Source organism: Lepidochelys olivacea, assembly GCF_965140295.1.
Source record: "Lepidochelys olivacea isolate rLepOli2 genome assembly, chromosome: 2".
In the NCBI taxonomy this organism is placed as follows: domain Eukaryota; kingdom Metazoa; phylum Chordata; order Testudines; family Cheloniidae; genus Lepidochelys; species Lepidochelys olivacea.
This window is the reverse complement of record NC_140412.1, coordinates 103,095,372-103,103,490: the sequence shown is the minus strand read 5'-3', so window position 1 is coordinate 103,103,490 and position 8,119 is coordinate 103,095,372. Positions and strand designations below refer to the sequence as shown.

The window sequence follows — 8,119 nt, the reverse complement described above, 5'->3', positions numbered from 1 at the left end:
TAAAATCCAAGCCCTTAGTTTGTTCCAGTTCCCTAACTTGTTTTGTTTCTTCCTTATCTTTGTTTTGGATACTAGCATTCCAGGTACTGACCTGTGAGGCTACTTTCCCAGCTTGTACTAAGATATAGATTTGTTCTATCTGCTTGTGCTAAAGGCTTACTTCAGCAAAGGCAAGGTACAGTGGGATATGTAGCATAAATTAACAGGATCATGGTGTAGGCCAATCTAGGGTACATCACTGTTATATACACACATGGAGTATGTGCATTAAGCACAAATATTGTATTATGTTAATGTTGTGCAGATAATACATATTTATATGCCAGCGGCATATTAGGCAACAGGCCTCCCAACTCAGGCTTGGCTTAAAACTTTTTTTTAAATATATTTTGGGTTTTGATTTGCTTTCTGGTTTTTTGACACTCTAGGCTCAATGTTTTTAAACTCTTCTCTATAATGGGAAGGGCTAGACATTTGCTGAGCCTCTCATATAATAACAGGATTCTTTGTTCCGGAGCTTTAAGAAACACCCTAGGTAGTATGAGTCTTGAAATAAAACCATGACTGTTACCAACACTGGATCCTGAAAACAAAGCAGTAGTTCCATTATGCTCACTGTGACTCTGTGTGTAGTTAGTGGGATATATGGCTGCAGAGCCTTGATCCTAATATGAAAGATGCCCTTTGTCAGGACTGTAAATACATTCACTGTGCCCCTTGAAGATTTCCAGAGCACTATGCAGGGTGTGTGCTTTATTTATTACAGAGCTGAGATCTATTCCAGTCCTAGTCTTGTTGCAAACCTGTGTGTGAGAGTTTCCTTTAAATATGAAGTATATCATTTCCCCTTCCTTCCACACTATGCACTACCTATGACAGGTATCAGAGGTTTCTTCTGCCTCTCTTGCCCAGCCCCAGACGAGCTTATCGGACTGAACTGCCCGTTGCTTTCCTTTCCCATAATGCTCGTTGATGTTCAACTCCTCGAAACGCTGAGCCAGGAGCTTCATCTTTCTTGTCTGTGTCTTTCTAGTTCTTCTTCCTGGTTTGGAGCGGCGCAGCAGCCCCGCCCCGCCCTGACATGACGCCCGCGCGGCCCGCCTGAGCCCAGGTGCAGCAGATTGCCCCGGCTCTCTGCCTGGGGCGGCGGCAGGCAGGCAGGCGCCCGGGCTCGCTACCACCTTGGGAAGAACCTGGGCGACGGCAGCCGCGCCGGCAATTGTATCTCAAACCCGCAAAGCCGCAGCTCCTCGCTGAGCGACGGAAGCGCCCAGGGCTAGCTGCGGGGAGAGAGGCGCAGAGCTCCGCTTCGTGGGGGGGGGAGCGCTTTCTCCCCTCCCCTCCCTGGCGGCGGGTGCAGCCTGTAGCCGGTGCCCCGCTCCCCGCCCGGGTGGGTTGCTGCGAAGGGGGGGTCTCCCCCCCCATCCCCGTGTCGCTCTCCACGCCGCTGGTGGATGCCGCAGACCCCGGAGCCCGAGAGGACGCGCTGGGTGCGTTGTTACTGTTTTTCGTGGCTGTGCCTCTGCTCAGCCCCGCGGCGGGGGGGGGGGGGGCCCCCATGCCCGGCGGCGACGGCGGCACACCTGCCTCTTGTTCACCGCGGTGGGCTCTTCGTTAGCGGTGGGCTCGGGGCGGGGGGAGGACGAGGTGGCTCTGTCAGTGTGTGGAGGGGGGTGATATTTGCCTCGCTGCCCTCCCCTTTGTTAGGTGCCCCCCTCCCACCCCGGGTCAGAGACAGCCGCCGGCCCCCGGGATTCCTGCGCGCTGGCCCAGCCGGCCCCAGCACCGGGCTGGGCAGGTGCAGGTGCCCGGCCTCACCTCGTTGCCCAGCGGCCGCTAAGGGGTAAAGCACCGTGCTGGGCTTCCCAGCCGTTTGGCCCGCTCCTGCGCTGGCAGCAAAGGTGTTTCCGGGAGAGAGAGAGGCCCGCCAGCCAGCCGCGGTGCCGTATCGGGCTGGGGGTGTCCCGGGGCCGGGAGCGGAGCGCCCCAGCCGCAGCCCGGGGCCGGAGCAGGGGTCCGCGCGGAGGAGCGGGCAGGTCCCGACCTGCGGCGCGGCCCGGGCTCACGCGGGGTGTGAGTGTGAGTGTGTGAGGAGCGGCTAGCGGCCCCCAGACATGGAGCGATCGTGCTGAGCTTGGCTTTTGCTGTCAAACCGAAGCCCCGGCCCCGGCCCCACCTCGGGGCAGGCCCCACCATACAAGCCCGAGAGGCTGAGGGTTTCCGGTTTCAGCTCAGGGCTGTGTCCGGGCGGAGTAAAATCGAAACAAAACAAACCCCTCGCCTAGCGCAACCAGCTGCAGCCCAGCCGCAAGCGCCAGCTAAGGAGGGGGCGGGGCCGCCCGCCTGCCACTGCTGCCCCGCTCACCTGGCCGCCTCCGGCCACCCAGAGGCTCGCCGTGCGCTTGAACTTTACTTGATACTTTCCTTGCAAAGCTGCTGGGCTGCGTAGCAGGAACGTGCTTGTCCCGCCCTCGCTGATAGCTGCTGAAGGGTGGTGTATCGCCCAGTATAAGTGCATTTGTGGTTCCTTCTGTCAGCACTAGCAGGAAACTCACTCCCTTTTGGGGTCTTTGCTTTCTCTCTTGTTGTCATCAGTGTTTTCTGTTTGTGGGATCTCTGGTAGGGTAAGCCTCTATAGTAACTCTAGTTTATTGCATTGTTATCAAATTTCTCCACTCTGGGATTTATTTGATTTTTGTTACGTGGCTCATGCATTTGGAGCTGTGGACTTGGCAATTTTTAAGTATTTTTGTGTTACCCTGTTCGTTCTGTAGCAGCGGTAGGTATGTTGATCTTAGGTTTCCTGCATATGTGTGCTAGTTATTCGTAAGTCAATGTGGAAATGATAAATGTGTATATTGTTTTAAATCAAGTGCAGAGGAGGGTGGATAGTGCGTTGGGAGCATCCAATCCAATCTTTCAGCTGATCAGATACTACATTTGAGGGTTTGATTTTTTCCTCATATATGGGAAAAGTTACCAAAAGAGAGGGCACAATAAAATCACCAAAATCAGAAACACCAAAGACCTGATTCTGCATCAGTGGAGGTTTCCCTCTCACTTTAATGGGAGTAGGATTGAGCCACAAGTGATTAGAATATACTAAAATGTATTAATTTTACATGGATTTTTACAATATTAGTTTAACACTTCAACACTGCTGAGATTAATAAACGCAATCTTGGATCCAAGATGCGTGGAACGCCGCTAGGTCACTGTGGTACATAAAGTGGTGTAACTGTTGAAGAGCCCAGCACAAGGACTTGAAATTCATGAGTGGGAGGAAGAGGTTGAAGTGCTCAGTCATACAAAATAATGGACCAGTAAAACACATCTCCCTTACCTTAGTACATTATTGATTTGTGTTGGCAGATGAGCTGAAAATAAAAACTCTGAAGAAGACATAAAAATATCTCCAAAGTAGTTAATAATTGGTAAGGAAGATGTTGGCCACAGCTGTCAGGAGTCATGGATTATATATTTTTCATACATATTTTAAACTAATGACTAATGTTTTTTTTTAAATACTAGTGAGCATTGAGAAATTAGATGGGTAACTGGGTAGGTGGATGGATGGATAGGTAGAGAGTTGTACAGATTTTACTGAGAGCTAAGAGAATACAGTATAATACTGCACATGTGACAATTAAAGGATCACAAATGAATAAAGAACCATTTAAATTAGTGCCTTAAGTGGATTTACATTAAGCTTTGATTGTATTAGACCATGAGGTCAAGCAGTTCAAGGAAACTGATATGTCATGAGAAAAAGACAAAGAATAGCTCAGTCTTTTATTGTTTTGTCATGACAAACAACTCGGCGAAGGTGGGAGAAACTCCATAAATAAAATGTAATGTTATTTTCTTAGCCTCACTTGGCCTATAGCAAGTACAATGTAAAGGGCAAAAGGGGAAGTACTTAAATTCATAGTTTGCCCTGAAAATCAAAGAATAATTGAGGCCTAAAATAGTTGAATCACTACAGATTATAACAGTAACTAGTCACAGTTTGACTTAGCATTGTTGCCTTGGCTGTTTCCCAAAATCTGCCATGTTCTACTTAATGACTAGACATTCCAATATACTCTTGTTTAAATCATTAATATGCAAACTGAGCTGTTTAGTCCTGGATGCCAATGCGAATTCTCAGAACAAACTTGTTCTCTCTTTGACTTTCATTCCTAAATGGTGACTCCTAAACCCAGCTCCATGTGCCTATTGAATGAGATGCAATGCTTTGGTTCACAGTCACCTAATCTCTTATATCCTCTTCCAAAAATACAGGTACCATAATTACAATAAGTACCTGTCACCACTCCCTCCATACTGAATTTATATAATACTTTTCATCCATAGATTTTTAAAGTGCTTTACAAACGTGGACAAGTATAATTTCTGTTTTCACTGATGGGGTAACAGATCTTAAATGATTTGTCCAAGGTTCCACAATTACTCAGTGGCAGAGTCAGGACAAAATTTCAGATCTCCTGACTCTTAACTCTGTGATCAGTGCAGTAGGCCGCAACTACAGCTGTCACCAAAATATAGATATGAATAAACTACAAATGCAGACAATCACAGTGTTGCATATATTAAAATCTTTGCCAAATATTTTAGACTTGCAAACTTAGTGACACTGGTATTGATCAGATTAAATTTAAAAAAAAAATTATCTGAGTGAGAGAGAGAGAAGAGAGAGATTAGTGTTGCAGATAACCGAAACCTAGATAGCTTAGGATAGGGTTCTCTGAGATCACTGTAGATTGGATCCACACTGTGATCTGGCTCGCTTTTCAGTTACAGCTTACTGGTTGTTTTTCTTAATACTATCACATGTTGTCACTTGTGGAAAGGTTGACTGGCATTGTGATTTTATTTCTTTTTCTAGTTATGAATGTGGTTGAGTAACTTTTTAAGTTTCATGTCTTGTTCAGTGTGTACATGTAATGGCTTTTATTTAGAGATGGAATGGTTATACTATTCTTACTCACTTTGCACACAAATTCCAAGTGAATCCTAAAACTAGTGAATAATGTCAGGCTGAATGATTACACTAAGATCTACATGCAGCGGGGACCATTGGCATGCTGCATTGCTGCTTCTTGTATGTGGGAACGAGAAATCTGTATCTCCTCTTCCCAAGAGCTAAAAGAGAGTGTATATGCCAGGGAAGAGCAGACAAGCTGGGGATAGGGCCAGGTAAATGAGCCCTATCTATCCACTGTTCCAGCAGAGATTTTCCTAGAAGGCTATTATAACTCTAATTGAATTCCCTAGAGAAATCCCAAATCTTCTGTGTCCTGTCTCCTGTTCTACGAGGGAGGTAGAAGAGAAATTGTGACAACATCAGCAAGTGAGCAACTGGACCTCACAGCTCCTCCCTTGTGCCATGCCAGACTCCTCTGTGCTAATTCTCGTGAGTTCTGCACACTGGAGGACATCAATACTGCTGAGGACCTAGAATATACTAGAAGTTAAATGGAGCTACAGTGATGGGATCAGGCAGGGAAGCTAATGGGTCTCCCCAGGGGAACTCGTATTACTTTTCTCTTCCTCCAGTCTCTGGAGAAACGTGGAAACTTGGAAGAGTGAGGAACTCTGGTCTCATTGCCGCACATACTCATTATTTCCTTGTGTGGTAGTTGTATTCAGTACTCAATCTAAAACATTCATTTGGCAATTGTTGAACTTAAATTTAAAATAAAAAAGTTTGCTCCCCAACCTCGCTCTGTCTCCCACCAAGACTCTTTTGCCCTCAGTTCAAAAAAGTTTGAAAATGTTGAGAATTCACACGGGTTTACCCTTGAAAGGGTTTGTCTATCTAGTCCACAGAAGCGAGCCTCCCCGCTCAGGTTGACGGCTTTGGGCTGTTGGGGTTCATGTGAATGCTCTAAAGATAGCTGTGTAGACAGAGCTTTGAAGTTATGGCTTGGGCTCTGAAATCTATGGAGGGGGATGAACAAGTGCCTTTGTACATGAATAAATAGATTTTAAAAAATTAAAGGTCTAAGTCTTCCAAAAAAAAAAAATCATATGCTACTCAATTTTCTGTTAAAGTTTTATCTTTTAAAGAGCTCCAGAAATATATGTATGCTCATATATTAGCACATACGCATTTCATACATCCAAACAAATACAGCTACATTTATTTCAGATGAATGTACATTGGCATAAGCAAAATCTAGCTGAAATTTATTATTTGTTTTTCTGTAGTACCAGAAATGTGAAGTGTAAACAAAGAGTAACAATTTTTTTTAAAGCCTCTTTCCATAAGCATTTATTGTCTAAGACCCAATTGCATAGGTGAACAGTCCCATTGAACTCAATGGGACTAGTCTCATGTATAAGAGTTCGCAGGCTCAGTAGCTAAGGACCTAGTCCTGTCAGCTTTACTCGTGTGAATAATCTTTTCTCATACAGATTGTTCTGCTGAAGTTAGTGAGGTTGTTTGGGGGAGTAGGTTCTGGATGACCAGATCCTTAATTAAACAAAGGACATTAATGGATGAAAAACAATAGGGTAGGGAAAAGATTGCCATTAAAGATATAATTTTATTATGTACATCGTTTGATGTTGTCATATATTAAAATATTGGTTTGTCAGGTTTCTGAATGTAGTGGAGTACTGTGTTTTAGGGCTTGAAGGAGCCATATTAGGAATGAAAGCAGGAGTGGGGTCATCGTTGAAAAACTAAACAAAGAAGTGAGTTTTGAGAGTTTAGAACCTGATTGCATTATGCACAGGATCCGAGAGGGCATTATTTATTATTTTTTTAGCCCCAAATGGTGCTAGGTGGTACACAGTACAGGCAAAACGACAAAGTCCCTGCCCTGAAAAGTTCACAGTCTAAGGCTATGTCTACACTACGCACCTTTTAGCGACACTGCTGTGCCGCTACAGCCAGGCTGATAAAAGGCACGCAGTGTAGCTCTCCCACTTACAAAAAACTTCCACTCCCAATGAGCAGCGGTAGCTTTGTCGGAAAGAGAGCTCTCCTGCTGTCAAAGTGTCACACTGGCACTTTTAGTCAGCAAAACTTTTGTAGTTCGGGGTGTGTGTGTGTTTTTTCCCCCCCCCACACCCTTAAATGACACAAGTTTTGCCAATGAAAGTCCAGTGTAGACAAAGCCTAACATTAGACCTTAAGTAAGGGTATGAACAATAGGATGGAGAAGCAGAGAGGAACTCACAGCGGGTGCTTAAGTGCTCAATTAGGGTAGAGGTAAGCATGTGCTTAAATGCTTTGTTGATTTGGAGCCTTAGATACTGGAAAGATGGGCTTGGTAGAAAAGCCTAGATAGATGATATGAAATCTCAGTGATATATTTGCAATAATATATCCGTATTGTATTAATGCTCACCCTGTGGGGAGCACTAGCTGCCGCAAGCAGTTTAAAATGCAAGACAATTCAGTGGTCGATATAAAAAGCCAAGCTTTTTTTTTGAGAACCTGATCAAATTCCTACTGAAGTCAGTGGTACTCTTTCCATAGACATCAATGGGAATTGGATTGTAGTTGTTTGTATTATGGGCACCCATAGGGCCCCAGTCATGGAGCAGAGCCCCATTGTGCTAAACAATGTTCAGACTTTTAACAAAGACTGTCTCTGCCCCGAGGCACTTGCAATCTAAGTGTAAGATGAGAGACAACGGGTGGATGCCACAAACAGATTGGGAAAGCACAAGGAAACAGTGAGACAATACTGATCAACATGATAAGCACATCAGCTGCTAAACCATTCAAGTTTTTTTTTTGTAGGCATCACAGCAGATGGGTGTTTTTAAGGAAGGATTTGAACAAGGAAAATGAGGTGGCTTTGCAGATGGTTACAGAGAGCAACTCGTATGTATGAGGGGCAGCATGAGAGCAAGAGCAAAGGTGCTTGTTTGGAAATTAACAGATGGGTGGTGAAGGCCAGTGTCATAGATAAAGCAGAGTTGTGAGTAGACATCTTGATAGTGTACAAAAGATGGTAGGTGGCGCTGAGAGAGGTTGTAAAGAGCTTTATAAATTAAGACATAGTTTGCCTGATGTAATAGAGAAGAGTGAGTCAAAGAGAGGAGTGATGTGATTGAAGCAACAAATCTGAAAAATGACACATGCAGCAATGTTTTGAAG

General features: G+C 45.0%; 1 protein-coding gene across 3 annotated transcripts in view; it reads left to right on the top strand.

Annotated features, from left to right (window-relative positions):
* The first annotated feature begins 967 nt into the window (after positions 1 to 967).
* MBP (myelin basic protein) overlaps positions 968 to 8,119 on the top strand; it is a 167,234-nt gene continuing 160,082 nt past the window's right edge. Inside the window, exon 1 of one of the 3 annotated variants that reach the window (XM_084620238.1) lies at positions 968 to 1,490. The gene's annotated coding sequence lies outside the window, so the exon portion shown is untranslated. The remainder of the gene's footprint in view (positions 1,491 to 8,119) is intronic. The other 2 variants (XM_084620239.1, XM_084620240.1) reach the window with 2 other exon arrangements.